This window comes from Plectropomus leopardus, chromosome 10 (genome assembly GCF_026936395.1).
Source record: "Plectropomus leopardus strain MGB_pleo_1.0 chromosome 10, ASM2693639v1, whole genome shotgun sequence".
Lineage (NCBI taxonomy): Eukaryota > Metazoa > Chordata > Actinopteri > Perciformes > Serranidae > Plectropomus > Plectropomus leopardus.
This window is the reverse complement of record NC_142185.1, coordinates 32,465,700-32,483,111: the sequence shown is the minus strand read 5'-3', so window position 1 is coordinate 32,483,111 and position 17,412 is coordinate 32,465,700.

Sequence of the window (17,412 nt, the reverse complement as noted above, 5' to 3'; positions counted from 1 at the left end):
AACCACAGAGTTACAAAATAGTGCTCGATGGAGAATATGAAGCATAGCATTGGCGCTGAAAAACAACCAAACTGATTGTTCTTTCAAACACTTAACACTGCAATTTTATTATTGGTTTTACTACTGGTCTGTAGTTATAAGACTTTCCATGATTTGATATTTCAATTTCTTTTAAAATTGTTTTTTGGGGGCATTTTTGCCTTTAATTGAGAGTTGACTGAAGAGGCTGACTGGAAAGAGACCAGAGATCTGCAACAAAGGTCCCAGTGCTGGAATCCATGATTTTGTATTTTCGTACAAAATTACACATTTATATATTTTTGTGTTGCAAGAAAAGCAGGTTAATTTTTTCATTCATCAGTGGACAGATTTTTTTTTATATCCAAATGGTTTAAGAAGTCTTTGAACACTCTGAAAAATGCTTTCAGAGTAGCAGTAAAGATCTTTGCACACAAAGTCTGTATTTTCCAATGGGTTCTCATCCCAAATAATCAATTACTTTGTCAGTGGTCCTAGATGTCAACATAATGCACTATGCACCTTCCTGCGTCAGTTTTGGATGTTCAGGGATGGCGTATCAATTTATGCTTGTAACCTGCACTGTATTTTTCCAAAACGTATGTTTTCACAGGCATGGTGTAGCTTCTGCACGTTAAATGCATAGCCTCCTCAAAACGTACAATGTTAGTGTTTCTAGGTTTATTTCCTTAAGTTCAGGCAACAAAGTCATATGGTTAGGTTCAGAAAAAAAAACATTATGGCTTTGCTTAAAATAAGTTGGGTCGTTTCTAATGTTGTGTAATGTGCGTGGCGTGCTACACACACTAGGACACCATATTGTTATTAAAATAACTTAATTGTTTGACCCATCCGCCAACAATTCCGCTCACCCTATATGGACTTTGTCGTTACGGTAGTTGCAGGCAGTGTCTGCTGCCAGCATCCACGACAAATTGGCCGTGTTTGACAAGTTGGGTTGTTTCTACCGTGTCTCATATTAAAGTCTTCCATAATGTTTAAAAGCAGGTGTGTTTCCTCTTCTCATGAAATGAGGGCTTTCCTGCATGCGTCTGTGCGTCAGTCTTGCAAACTGTTTACAAGTTGGTTCATGTTCAAAGTATCCATGACAGCTCTCAACCGTAAACACATCACATGTCGCAAATTGCAGTAAAAATGTCAGTTGAGATGCATTCTGAATTGGCTGTAAAGATGTCCAAATAATACCTCTAAAACCCAAATAATACCGGTATATCCCAAATGTCTTAATCACAAAATTCAGTAAATGGTCTAATGTGTAATATATAAAAATAATATACTATCTATATGACCCTCATCAAAATAAAAATATTGTCATATTTGTATTAGTAGGGGAATATTGGTGTGTGTGTAACTGTAGCCGCTGTTAAGGGCACTAACATGCAAAGGCACTGCTCATAGCATGAGGTCAACAGAGTGGAGCCAAGAGATAATATAATGACAATGACAGGCTGAGAGTCAGTTCAGCCTCAAGTCCGTGCTGTAGGCTCTCTGCATGTGAATAATTGAATGTGCCACAGGCAGGTCGAATGTGTTGAAACCACCTGGTGTGATTTTGCACCAGACTGAGTACCCAGAACAATTGAGGTAATAAAGAGTGTAGATTTTGTTAATCACATCTGTCTTGGTTAACCCTGTTTATTAATTAACCTTGTCTGTTGGGTTTAATGTGAACTTCTAACCAGTAAAAATGGCCTTTGCCTTCATCCACAGCATGTGGCCTAACTTATTTTCAATGAATCAGTGCAGGTGTGACTAACACTGACTTGTGTCTTTCCGCTGCTCGGAAATAATTGACTGTCCTCGCAGTGGCCACTTAAGTGTGACCAATGAAGCTCTCAGGTTTGTTCTCATAGTCTACTTTGACACATATCTCTGTGTGTGTGAACAGGAGAGTGTGTCATTAAGATCTACAGATCCATTCATGTAGTTCATATATGTAAAAAAGAGCCAGCCGCATTACAAACTGACACTGCTCCGGACATATCATAAAGCCACAAAAGGTGGCTTTGACACTGACAAAGCAGCTATATTTGACAACTCTGGAATAAGAACTGACTTCCTCCTTGGCCCCTGACAATGGGCCTCGCCTCACGATAAATGTAAATAAAAGAGGCAATGACACCCGGAGGCATCGACTACTCCAAAAAACGCCTCGGAAGCACATCTCGAAAAAGGCTGGGAGCGCCTGTGGACGCGTAGCCAAAAGTGATTCTAACTAGCGGTGCAACTCCATGCCTTCAGCAGAAAAGTTGAAAATATTTGAACTTTAAGGCGCCCCAAAACCAACAGAAAAATGCGTCGTCCAGCAGCAAGAAAGGATGGCCCAACAGGCGCACTGTACCATTGGGAGACAATGGTTTTGCTGGCGATAGTTCTCTAGCGATGCGTCTTGGTGTGATCGGCTATACTACCTCGATGACAACCGATAACAGTAATTCAATGGGATAACATTCAGAGTGGATGGTGAGAACATGTTTGCGGGGGACAGCTTATGTGTATTATTGTTTAGAAAAAGACGCCAGATGTAGTATCACATCATCTGTGGTTAAATATGAAAGCTGCATGAAAATAATACAACAGTATAATAATCGTATGATCCATATGATCCATATGATCGAGGATATTGGAGCACTGTAATTTAGTGGCTATACAGATTAGTGACGTCTGTAGATTTCTCGTATAAGAAACATCAGGTCTGAGTACCTAAAGCTGCAATAATATATAAGACCTTTTCTTTGTCTTCCCCTCTTCCAGCCTTCAGATTGTAGCATGTGTGACTGTAACATCAGTGTCTCAGGACAATATGGTGCGTGGCATAAAACCACCACAAAAATGGGCCATTAGCTTCCCAGCCACTTCTGTTTTATCTCCTGGTGGTCGTATACATAGGTTGACATATGTGCCATGCCTGTACAGCTGCTGCCTTTGGGATGCTCACACCAGCAATAGAGCATGATGGGAAAGTGTCCTGCAGCCTGGTGGCTTCCAGTACAACCTTTTGGGTTGATTGGTTTTGCTGCAGCAGCTGCCTCATCACGATGAATGGTCTGTGGGTTTTCATATGTTCCGATGTTGGATCGTCCCTGATTGCTGCCTCTGTTTGTGTGTAACTATGTTTGATTTGCATCGGCATCCTCCTAAAGTGTAGAAGTGTCACTGTTTGATTGCATGTGATTGTGGGAATAAACACAATGTTCTCCTCCATCGTGACTAAAACGAGAAAAACAGAATACAGATGAATCTTCTGCAACTGGAGGAAACCTTGTTTTGTTTCTCTGTTAAAGGATAAGACTGGAACAATTCTATACTTTTCTTATTGTTAACAAATCACACAAAAAGACAAAAAATCACCAATAAATGTGTCTTAAAATTTTATTAGGTTGCATGTGAGTTTCCAAAGTTTGATGTATCTTATTGTTCTGTGCAATAGAGCTGAATTGTCTCCCAAAAAATCATTAGAAGCACATCAGTGAGCCACACTGTTGCGCTGGGTAATATGTCCATTCATCATGAACACACACTCATTTGGACTCAATCCCAAAAACACCATCCGGCTGCTGGAAAGACTCGCTAAGTACAAATGAGTATCCGCAGCTGAAAATAGTCCCAAACAAATCATGAGTGAGTAACAAAAATATGAATAGGTCTGATGGGAAATCTCCAAAATTTTGTCAATGTCTTTTTTTAACACTTCTCCAAAACATTTGAATTATTGGCCAATCCCAAAAAATATGCACGTAGTCTCCAATTTTCCGTCTTTCTCAAACACAATGCAGCCAAAGGTTCATGTGTGTATGACAAGATAATGAGATATTGAAAATATCTGATTGTTAGTTTGCAATCAAATGCTTACCATAATTGACTATTGATTCTTTTGATTCATTCTTTATTTTATTTTAGGTTTTGTTGACCTTAGATGTCCTTTTATAATGTGTTTATTTTGCACTGATCCTCCATGTAAAGCACTTTAAATTGCTGAAACATGCTATATAGATAAACTTATTTATGCATAACAAATTCTTATGAAATGTCTTTTGGAAAAAACAGCCCGCTTTTATTCAGTACACGTAAAATTCTGCCTCTTTGATAGTACTTTCCCTGTAAGATCGTGATGCCAAAAGCCACCTTTCGTGTCCACGGTGTTACTGGAGAACGCTGCCTGACAGAAGCGGTCTCATGTTATTACAGTGTTCGCTTCCCATCTGAATGTTATGTTTTTTCCCGACACTTTACCATGTTCCTCCTTCCCTTAATCCTAACAATCCGTGCCAGCATGTGCATTTGTTGATATCCTGGTGTTGGTTGCCGTGTGCTTTTGTTGCCAAAACATAACCACGTGCTTTTGTTGACATCACAATAGTCGCATCCCAGAACATCAAGTAGACACAGAAGTTTGCCCAGAGCATAATATGTAGACATGGAAGTCCACAAAGTGGCAATATGTGATGACTTGGTATGAGAACGTGTTGGAAAAACGCATGTGGCAGATATTTGTCTTTGAAAGGTTGGAGGTAAACAACCAGCTCTTCTCCAGCGCTGACTTTTAACAGAAAAAGGTTTCCTGTTTTTTGTTGGGGTGTTTATCAAGCTCTGCCATTAATGAGCAAGTCCAGATCACTTTGTTGTTGAGGCACATCAATGCCCTCCACCTTATTAACTCCATAACTCAGCCCGCCCTGTCAGCAGACCTCACCTTTGAAATAACCCACACTGTCGCCTCTGACATGGTCGATGCAGCTCAAGTGCTGCTCAGGGAGCGTTTAAACACAAACAAGTCAAAGTACATTGCCCAACTTTTCGATGACCACGATTTGTGATCAAATTAGGCTGGGATGTTTCTGTTGGCCTACTTCTGATGGGGAGTTGGCACACATTGCTTCCTTCGTAACAGGTAGGGTAAATTAATTGTTACTGAGCTAAAAAAAAGTGATAATATTACAAGGCACACTGATCTTTTGTTAACCCATTGAGACTTGAGCAAATTGGCTTGATGTCTTTCAAAAACATAGGTTAAAAGGCAATGAGAAATTTAGGAAGAAATCATCCCAAAACAATGCAACACTCCCAACACTACAAACTAGTATTGACACGATGCGATTTTCATTTAATTCTCATTTTCGTCCTGCATCAAATCACGTTGTGTGACTGACACACACACACACACACTTTTATGCAACAAAGCATCAGATGTTTTTTGTTTCTATCAGTACCTAATTAAAACAAAACAAAACTAATTACCCCCCTTCTCCAAAAGACCCTGGCTTTATATGTGTTTGATGCAGTAACATGACTGTAAACTGGGTCTCTGGGTGTCTCACATCACGGTCACTGTGGAGACTCTAACAGCCGGGCGGCTTTTTCAACAGACGCTGGAATATGTGGCGGGAGAGAGATGCTTTCCATTAACACACACAGTGACGGACGCAGCTCAGTCAGCGTGAGTCAGAGGAGAGACGACCGTACTTCGTGTGCAGCAGCTGGATGAAAGAACAAAACAACACTAAAGAAAATGAGACATTTCGCTGATAATTTCTCACCCGCGCCCTATAATGTCACTGTACATGTGAGCTGAAACACACAAAACTGAAACAGATAAAAGTGTAGGTTGTTTTAACCCTTTGAAAACTGAACAATTTGTCTTGATTTCCATCAAAAACACTGACAGAAGGCAATGAGCAAGGAAAAAAGAAAAAAGATCCAAAAATTATTATAATTATTTTTTAAATAAATAAATACATTTGCAAGAAATTGGTTTAAAAAACCCTGAAGATTATTTCAAAAAACAAATGAAAAAAAGACAAACAAAAAATAAACTTAAACAAAAAACGAACAAGTTAAATGACCTGGAAAAAGGCTTAAAAAGCAGTAGTAATGGCCAGTTTCTAAATCTACTAATTTCTTGCAATTTGTGGAACATTTCTAATCAGTTGCTCATTGCTTTTTTACTCATGTTTTTGAAAGAAATTACACAAATTTGCTCAGGGTTTAAAAGTTTTAATCTGGGCTTTGTCGTGGAGACTAAAAATATTTAACCTAAAGTTTGTGTTACAAACTGTGAGATATGAAAGTTGACGATGTTGGTGGGAACTTTTAGGATCCAGGATTCAGGGAGTTGAACTCTGGTTATCTTATCTCTGTTGCGTCTGTTTCAGCCTTTCCCTGACAGTTTCACTTCAGAACTAGAACACTTGTGCGCCATTAGTTACAAAAGGGTTTTTTTGACTGAGAAAAGTTCAGCGTGTTAAAAAGGTCATGTCACCACCAGGTGTCACATCAGGCCTAATGAAGCTCACTTTCAGGTGAGTCAGAGACGCTGTCATTGTGTTGTTCAGCCGAAATGAAGCTGGGTGTGAGCTCTGACAGCCAGGGATGAACAGTGTTGATTGGTGACGTGTCAGAGCATTAATTATGGTGAGTCTTGACCCTGTGCCGCCATGACTCAGAGACCAATCAGAAAACTCTGTCTGCTCAAACTTGAATGCAATTATGTTATTATAAAATAACTGAGTTAGAAAAAAATTGACTTTGAACAGTGTACTTTTCAAACAGAGCGATGAGCCCTCAGTGTGTAGCTCGCTGTGGTCAGAGTGCAACCAGAAAAGCATCACTGTTGATAAAAACTCCTGGACAGCCCATGTTCATGTGACAAGCGCCCTCTTCTGGTTATGCAAATAATCACAGACCTCTCTATAAAATCAACTGCTACTGAGTCACTGAGGATGTGGTATTTTTATTAGAGCTGTCAAATGATTAATTTTTAAAATTGCAATTAATTGCATGATTTCTATAGTTAATAGCAATTAATTGTATTTTGTAATTGTATGTTTTCAGTTCCATAATTTTGCATTTCAAAACAATTATGAAGGCCATATTTAGATGAAGCAATTCCTACAAGATTGCCTTGACTAGGAATCAAATCTCATATCTCAAGGTCAGAGGTCAAGGGACCCCTGTGAAATGGCCATGCCGTTTTTCCATCGCCAAAATTCAGCCTAACTTTGTGTTATTTAGCCTCCTTTCTGAGAATCATGACATGATTGGTACCACTTGATTCATTAGGTTTTCCAGTTTCATATGATACATTTTTTCATTACTCTAGCTTAAAAACTCAGCCCGGTACAGTCTCTTAATAATGGAAATGTCGGCCGGCGATTAAAGCGAAAGAACCCAAAACAAACATGTTACTGACAGACCTTAATGGCAATTAACACTGACAGCCCTAATTTTTATAACAATTTTACAAAAATGTTTTTGGGTTTTACAACTGTCCGTCCCATTCTTCTTAACATGATATCTCAAAAACACCACAGAGAATTTCTTCCAATTTGGCACAAACGTTTGAGTAGACTCAAGGATGAACTGGATAGAATTTAGTGGTCAAAGGTCACTGAGACTTTGCATCCGTCTCATTTTCTTGAACGCAATATCTTAAGAAGCCTTTGGGGAATTTCCTGAAATTTTTAGCAGGGGCTGGCTCAATTTGCGGCGGCACCTAACTGTGGCACCTCGTGTGGCACCCCCAGATGCCGCAGCTAGGTGCCGCTAGCAGTCGCAGCAGTCGCAGCAGATGCCACTGGTTGCCGAGACGAGGTGCCAGTGCTTGTGCCACTGCTTGCCAGGAGGTGCCGCGAGGTGCCAGTGCTTGTGCCGCGGTTTGGCGGTTTTTAATATAGCCTACTCACAAAATTAATATATTACAAGGTGACAAAATAATCTGCAGCAGCGGAAAAATCCGCCGAAAAGGGGACACGAGGATGATATCAGCTTCCTCTCATGTCTCTCCGCTGTGTGTATATTCACAGGCTGTCAGCGCGCACACACACGCGCGCACACACACACACACACACACACACACACACACACACACACACACACGCCTGTTGTCAGGTTTCAGCGCGGCCACGAGCGGTAAGCAGCTGCGTTTTCTCAGTCACAACGAGCACAGAAGTGAGTCCACATCCACTGCATGTTGTAGAGTGGAGAGGAGTGAGAGAAATGACGCTGGAGAGAAAGGAGATTTTTGAACTGTTCGATTGTTAACAGAAAAAAAAAAAAACAAAAAACAAAAAAGGAAAGAAAACATAAAATGTTCTGTTCTATATCTGACTGATGGGGAGACCACAGATACTGCAGTTTTAGAGCCCCTGGTGTAAATATTCCTGTTTTTGATGACACAAATCTTCTTTGATAATCTTTGTAGATGCCCTTTTTTAGAAACAACACGTGGCTGTGTCAAAACACAAGTACCTTGACCAAAAAGGTGTAGGCTGAAGCTATCCTTCTTAAATTAACATCTTGTGCCTCATTAAAAAAAAAAACATTTTTAAAAAAGATCATTTAAAAAAAGGAAAAAAACCTATATTATGGATCTAGATTAAAAAGAGAAAAAAAAACTTAAAAGCCTTTATCTGTTGCTGAGTTGCAAATCAGTGATTAAAAGCTTCATAGTGATTCTGTCTTCAGATCCAGCACACACACACGCGCGCGCGCACACACACACACACACAGCGAAGAGACAGTGAGATGAGAGGAAGCTGATATCATCCTCGTGTCCCCTTTTCGGCGGATTTTTCCTCTGCTGCAGATAATTTTGTCACCTTGTAATATATTAATTTTGTGAGTAGGCTATATTAAAAACCGCCAAACTGCGGCACACGCACTGGCACCTCGCGGCACCTCCTGACAAGCAGTGGCACAAGCACTGGCACCTCGCGGCACCTCCTGGCACCTCCCAGCACGTCTCGGCAACCAGTGGCATCTGCTGCGACTGCTAGCGGCACCTAGCTGCGGCATCTGGGGGTGCCACACGAGGTGCCACAGTTAGGTGCCGCTGCCGCAAATTGAGCTTGCTGTCTCTCGAAATTTGGCACAAATGTCCTCTCTGACTTAAGGATGAACTAATTAGAATTGGGTGGGTCGAAGGTCAAAGGTCAAAGTTAATATGACCTAATGAAAAATGTTTTTGGCTATAACTCAAGAATTCTTACGCTAATGATGACATAATTTCCTGCAGATGATATAAAATAAAAGATAAAATGATGTCCTAATGACATTTGTTTTTATCCAAAGGTCCGTTACATCCTAATGTTGTGCAGAAACAATTTTCTGGCCATTATTTAACGTCACATCTCCGAAACAGAGGGGGAGACATCTGGTCATATACTGAATTGGTGACATTAACCCTTAGGGACTGTTTGTTTTTTATAACTTTGGCTGCCTTAATGCATTTGGCATACATTTTGGCAAGATTGTGTATTTTTGTTTAATCTGTTTCCAGCTCAGCTCCTACAATGAGTCTAAAATCCACTGTGGAAACAAAACTGATAAATTCATACTTATTAGTGCGAAAAAATGCTCCATTGAAACCCATTCAAACTGCAATTTTTGATCCCACAGCCATCAAAGCATTAAAACATGCATTGTATTATTTCTGGGCAACATTCTGGACTTTTGCCTTGGAATTTGTCATTTTTACTATTTTCCACCAGATTATGTCATTTTTATGTTATATGTGCGTTTTCCACTTGGTGCAATTTCACAGTCAATGTTGCTGCAAATTATTGACATATCCCAGGCCGTGGTAATAAAAACAAATCTACTTTGCATAAAATATTGGAAATAATTCTGTTTTTCATGTCTAAAAACATAGAGGCATCATGACAAAAACCTGGCATTTAAAAGTTTGAAATTCTTAAAATTAATCAATATTTGACATTTATGATTATGGCTAATGTTAGTTAGATTTTTTTTAAAAAATCCTCAATGAAGTAGAAAATTATATCAATATGTAATATTTTTTTAAAGCTTGATTTTAAAAAGCGAATTTTGTGTGCAGAGCATGTGTGTAATATTAAAGCGGGCCCTAAGGGTTAATCTTGTGCTAATGGGGTGAAGATGTGTGTGAAGTCATCCATGTTTCAACAGACATGGATGTAAATTACAAGAGTAACTTGACTGGTGCACGGAAGCGAACACTCGCCAGGCTTTAATTCTAGTTTTCCCTTCCCTGTGTGCACAGCCACCGAAAAATGGAGAGAACTTGATCAATAAAGATCCTTTTTACTTAAGTCATGCATGATCCCCTCATGCAGCTTTAACTACTTTCTTACGCACACACTTCCACCTGGAGGCATCAGAAGGTCTCTCTGTGTTCGATGCACACAGTCATGCAGTGACTCATGACAGAGCAGAACAAAGTCTTTCTTTACGGCCTAATTAGTAACAACACTTTCTGGAAACCACACCGACAGGGCCGTGAGTGTGAGTCTTGTTCAGCCACACCTGTTGATCAATATCAAACTACAGGAGTGACCATAAAACTCGAGCAGTTTTATTGGCAGCTTAATAAGACTGTCCACCACTGACCCACACAGCTCAGGGACAGCAGGGACATTTTAAACATTTATTATTCCATCAGTGAAGTCAGCATTAACTGACAAGCAGAATTATCTGAATAGAGCACTGATCTTAATGTACCTGAGCACGCATTAGATGCAAAGACGAGAAAAGATGGATCAATGGAAAATGAACAATATGAACAACATTTATGTAAATGTAAATTTAGATCTCCCGCATTTAGATCTGCAGTAAATGAATGATGCCACCAGCAACAACATGCCCGAGCAAGCAGCTGCTAATTTTAATCAACTCATCCTTCAACTCCAAAGATGCAGCAGGATCAGGGACAAATGTATTTTATATATTTTTTAAACATCAAATAAATCTTCCTTGTACCTTGGTTATGTTCTTGCACTAAATGGTGAATAAAAGATTTGAAAAAAGAACTGTAAACCTCATCTTATAAAGGATATATAAATTAACAACTTCAATAGATAGTGACTGGAATGATAATGATACAGATGTATTTAAAGCAAGATAATAGCTACTGTAATACTGTTATTTTGTTCACTTTATTAAAAATACTGAGGTGTTATACAAACAAAACTGAAAATATGAAAATAATTTAAACAACACTGGGAAAAGTGAAAAAGAGAGGGAGAGTGATTAATGTAAATAAACTGATAAAGCAAATTCTTTGTCTTACAGGCATTAAGTTTAGACTGAAAAAATAAAGCAGAAGTAACAAAAACCACAGACTTCAGACTGCCATCTTGTGGTTCACTGATGCGTCACAACACGATGAATAACCTGAACTGATGACTCCACCACAATGTCACTTCACTCTGTAACATCTGACCTCTGCAGCACTTTATGCCCACATCTGTGTGTGTGTGTGTGTTTGTGTGTGTGTCATATCACCAGAACCAGAAATAGGGGGATATTGTGGTCCCTTATGGTTGTTTTGATGCCAGCATAAAGAATTATAACAAGTAGAAATAGTTAGTTAATTAGTTTTTATTCTCCTGTCATGACATTTGTGGCTCATCCCACATGGGAATACAAGACACCATCACAAAACAAAGCATGTTTTATCTTCCGGTTTTACAGATATCAGCAAAAATACTCAAAAGAAATTAAGTTACAAAATAATATATGACCAATGTTCTTGCAAAAAAAAAAAGGATTATAAAGTGAAAAAAGAATTTTACAAATCTACACTTTATCTTGAAAAAGAGCTTGTTTTCTCATCTCCTGTTTTCTCTAAAAACTGAGCTAATCTAAATATTTTACACATAAATAACCACCTTAATCTATATGCTTTCTCCATAAATAATAAATCAATATCTGTTTTTATGTTACTAAACAAAAAATTGTGCAGTTCCCTGTTTAAAGTGCAGTAGAAAACAAAATGAAAATAATATAAAAATATAAGTAGGCTATGTGAGCAGCAATGAACAACAGAGATATATATAAGTAAGAACAACAATAAGAATTTATGCGATATATGTCACATATATTATGTCCATTATTATATCTACTTAAATATCTTAACATTATTTGCTGCGTGGTTTCTGACACTCTGCGAGGAGCATCAATGCTGATGCCAGCCGAACTGCTGCATTGAACTGTTTAAATATCTAAAATAAAACCCCACAAAAAACCCCAATAACATATGAAACCTAATGGTGTGTAATATGAACAGCACTGATGTGTAATGTTATCTTTCACTGCTGATTGTGGAAACACTTGTTGCGTTTTGTTTTGTGGAAAACAGAGAACCTCTTGGGTTTGTCAGGCTGGTGTGCTGCAGAGTGTGACCTAAAGTGCACGCAATTACCGTCACATGTAAACAAAAGGAAATGAGAACATCGTGAGTACAGACAGCAGCATTTTAGTGTCTTTATTCAAATTGTTCAAGGATGTTGCAAAGAGAAAACTGAATGAGAAAATATATTTTTGTCACCTTGCCTTTTGTGGAGGAGATGTCTTTGTTTGTTTGTGTGTGTGTGTGTGTGTGTGTGTGTGTGTGTGTGTGTAGAGGGGGTTAATACAACTGGCAGAGGCACCATGGCAACCATGGCATCCCCTCCTCGGCCCCCCTTCATGCTACATGTGTGAGGGCCAGCAGGAGGAGTGTTCACGTGTCGCTGCTAACCTCATTATTCACTCCTACTGACGCCACACACACTGCAGCTGGAGGGCAGGTGGTGCCAAAGGTGTGTGTGTGTGTGTGTGCGTGTGTGTGTGTACTATTGTAAATGCAGTCAGCAGCCTTGGCGCGTGCATTTGTAGACGGATGGTACGGTATTGGAGCCACGGGTTCCAGTTATACAACCATTTGTGCTGTTTGATATTAATGCTGGTAAAAGAGCAGTCAGTGAGTGCATCCATGAGAGGCGTCCAATCACAAGCCAGCGATGATGTGACTTTTTTTGTGAATGTTTCAAACATACGTACAAATATTACTCTGAGCTCTCCCTGACCGAGTTCAATCTCAGTGAGGAGAGTCACAGTTCTGGTTAGTCAACTGCAGACAAAGAAAGACACTTATACAAAACAAGTGACGTGATGCATGTATTTAACCCTTTGATGTCCTCGCTAAGAAAATTGCAATGGAAAAAAATGTTTTCTTTGCATTTTTATTTCCTCAGGGCTGTAATAACAAAAGTCAATTTTTATTTGATGTTTTTAATTTAATTTTATTTATTTCTTTATTTTAGCAGAGCCCACATTTGTTAAGATATAGACCTCTGCCCCGGATGGTTGAGATGCCATTTATGGTAATGGTAAAAAATAAAAAAAACACAATAATTAAAAAAATAAAAAAAACAACCATAATGATATCCATTCTTTACATGATCTCTTTACTGTGTGATAACAAACTACACTGTTTTGAAATATTAATTTTTCTATGCTGTCAACTTGTTTTGTAATTTTTTAAAAATTTTATTGCTTTTGTTCATCGTTAAGTATTTGGTTCAACCGTCATGTTTCTGTGAAACTGTGGTTTTTCTCTTCTTTTTTTCTTCTTCTTTTTCCATGATTTCTCTTTAATTTTATTCTGATTTAAATATTTTATGTGGTTTGTAAAATGACTTGCCACTGTGTATGACATTTTCTGCAGTAATCATTTTCTTCTGCCTCCAAAGACAGTTTGTTCCAATGAAAATGTCCCTGTTTTTAATGTGTTTGCTGAAGCGTCGCCTCTCTCTGTGTGCTCTGCCTGTGTTGTGTTTCAGTGGGAACAGCACACGCGACAATGAAGCACTGAAAACCTTGGGATACAGTATCTTTGAGAAACTATTGAGACCCACCCCTTTCTCAGTGACGGTGGAATAACTGAAGGCCTTCAGCAGAGGAGCTGTCACGTGTTGCTGCCAACTAGCATGACAACTACTTCCTCCTTCTTCCGTCTCCTTTTTGTAAGTCAACCAGCAACATCAATAAAGCAGCAGATAATCATAATTTCATGTTCCCTTGATGTCCTGCAGTGATTTTCTGGAGCTGACATGAAAAGGTGAGCATCCTGTCTGGAACAAACACTCTCTGCTTGTTTGTTAGGAGCAGTTTTACTGACTTTTAATGCCCATTTTTAAGTTTAGGTTAGTTTAGTTTTTACAGTCCAAGATAATCATAACCTCAAAAATATTTTTTCCTCTAAACTGACACAAACGTGCTGCTTTTACATTTTGAAATGAAATGGCAACACTTCCCTGAAAGTGGGGGTATTTCTTTGTGAACTTGAACATGAAATTGCCTCCATTACTGAAAAAGCTCTTCTCCAAACACCTGGAGGGGTTGTACAAATTATTAGTCCAAGTCTTTGTGCAGAGGAGATACTTCATCTTTTTCAAACGTGTTCCTATATTTACCCAACTGGGTCTCGCCTTTCAGAAAACAGCCACATTTATCTGTGGCTTCTTCTTACATGTGTGAGATCCGACGTTCTCATGGATCCTTGAAAGTGTGCAAATATGAGAGAGAAAATCAAGGAAAAGCAGCGATGGATCTTTCTATAGGCAACATAGGCGGCTGCCTAGAGCACATGAGCACATATTTCTGAGGAGCACATGAAGGCATCATTATGATGACTTTCGCTTCCTATACTATCATCAACATTTTTACTCCCATCAGTGCATTCGTCACATGATTACAGCTTTCACGATTACGTGCGTTATATATGAATTCTGGTACATTACTTTTCTTCGAACAATGCATGAAAACAGCCTGCCACAAAACATTTTAATTTAGGGACAATGATCTGACATGTCCTCATCAGATGACCTCACGTTAGCTGCCAATAATTGAAGTCAGCCAACGCCTCAGGTAATCCAAGCGCTCACCTGAGGTACCTCAGCAGGACTGTAATCCTCAGGATTACCCCAACAGTCTGTGCCAGCAGGGAGGCCTCTGCAGCATGACTCATGGAAAACAGCCAGCATTTTCAACTACCCGCCTGGTGGTGAGGTCAGCATTATGAAAACAGGCCAGATGATCATCAGCATGATATGCACAGTCATACCCATCAAGCTGTTATCATTTCCTCACATTTGTGGCGTGATCAGACCGGCGTCTGAGTGTTTTACTGAGTGATGCAGTATTAACATGCTCTGCTGATTTATACAGTCACATGACCTGGTTCCTTCACTAGAGGTTAAAGACCAGATGGAATGATGGGTAAACACATACAGGTGCACTTTAAACCCAGAGTGTGGCCTTAATCTGAAATCCTAAAGCATGAGATATATTCCTAATGGTAAACAAGCCCAAGCTAATGTCAGATAACAGCTGATATGAGCTCTGTCGAGAGGGTGTCCGAGATTTTCTGGATATAGTGATTTATGAGGGTTATTTGGTTTGTCTGCTTCATATGGATCTCCAGGGTTCCCACACCTTCTTAAACATAAAATTCAATGACTTTTCAAGGTCTCTCCAGGCTCATTTCCCTCATATTCAAGGACCCAACACTACATAATTAAAGGGTTATTTGCTGTAACAACAATGAGATTTTTTAAAATGAGAATTAGCAGGAAACACAGACAACAGAAAAAAATGAGAGAGGCTTGAATGTGTGAAGACTTCTCAGCTGAGTGTAGGTGGTGACAGGTGACACATGAACCAATGACGCAACTATGGGAACGCTCATGCAGAACGCAGCCTATTCACTGATGTAAAGTTGTTTTTTTTAAGTATATCAAAAGAACTTTAATTTCTATTCTTGTACATAATGTATTAATTCAAGCACTTTCAATGACCCATGTCTATTAATGTCTGTTTTTTAAAAACTTTCAAGCAGTGCCAGTCTTACAATAATAATAATAACAACAACAGCAATAATTATAATAATAATAGTTTAGTTTAGTTGCACACAATTAAAAACTGCATTAAGTCCAGATGATTATAAAATAAAATTGAAAAAAGTGTCAGATGTCAAGAAGCAAATAGCCTATGCAAACGTCCCCCTTACTTGATACAACAAACAAACAAAAACCCTTTATTGACACTTTACAGAAAGATACAACAAAAGATAAATGACAAAAAAGAGCACACTACTACTACTACTACTACTACTAACAACAACAACAACAACAACAACAACAACAACAATAATAAAAATAATAATAACTTTATTTATGTAGCACCTTTCAAAACAGTGCTTCACAGATAACACAGGATAATACATCAACCCCCACCCACCAAAACAAACAAACAAGCAAACAAAATGCTTAAATTCTGCAGCCCAAACCCTCCACCATTCACCCAGTGTCACCATCTAGTGGGTATAACCTGACATATTGAATATTTTAACAGAAGCTGCACTTCAAACTTTACTCTTGAACCTTTCTCTTTAGGCCAAAGCACAATGTAGACATCTGAATTTAAGAGTTTCTCCTATTACAGAAACTGCCGAACACAATAAGGAGGGCACTAGTGGAAAGGATATAATCTCTTTTTTCTGTTGTGAAAGCATTTCAGCCTCATACGGCTGCTGACATAGTAAATACTGTAATTAGTTTTGTTTGATTTTGTTTGTGGCCAGTTTAACTTACAGTTAGGTCAATTACACTAAACAACAGTGTTAGGATTATACTGAGATTTTGCATGGGCAGCAGAGAGGTGAATGAAGCTACAAGAGAGGTTTAGGAATTATCTATGAATGCTCTTTAGAAACAGGCTCACTTCTAACATGCACCTGTCAAGCAAACAGGAGTCAAACTCTGACACTGCGTTCAGACATTGTATGCCATGCTGTAACATGATAGACAGTTTTAGAGTTTATTGTTGGTTAAAAAATATCAACGATGTTGCAGTGAGTCCATGTCAGCCACAATAGTCCTGAATATACACACACAAAAGCACAAGCACGCAGACATGTCCATTGTTGACAATATGGCATCAAGAAAAGAGTGAATAGACAGGGTAAGCATGGCAGATGGTAGATGCATTTAACAATTTAGAAATTTAGATTTTTTTTATTGGACATTTTGCAAATAAACACTTTTTTTTTTTTTTTTTTTTTTACAGATTTTTCCTTAAATTATTACGATCAAACTCCTTGAATAAAGTGAAAAAACTGTCAAATGACTCAAAACAATAAATGTCAAATTACAGTAAAATAACCCCATTAAAATAAAATGCATAAGCAATACTTCTACAGAAATTCTTTTTGAAGTTTTTGCAGGGAAACACAGTTCAGATGAATTAAATTTGATATTGACCTGATATGGTTACCTGATGAAGTATTAGATGCTCTGAATACTACTATTAGTAATAATTGTAGTTAGAATAATAAACAGGATAATGGCTGAAGGCAACAAGCTGGTTGTTGTTCCTCGTTCTCTTCTTAGTCCTGCAGAGGTGTTCAGCTGGAGTGGGTGTAACTGCCACCTTCATATTTTTTATTTTAATGCACCATGAGAAAGCATCTTCCATCACATCCTCCTAAATTATCATTGAGAAGCTAATGTCTAATTAAAGTAAAAACGTGTAGGTGTCATTTCATCTTGTGCTTGGCTGTGAGGAGGAAGAAAA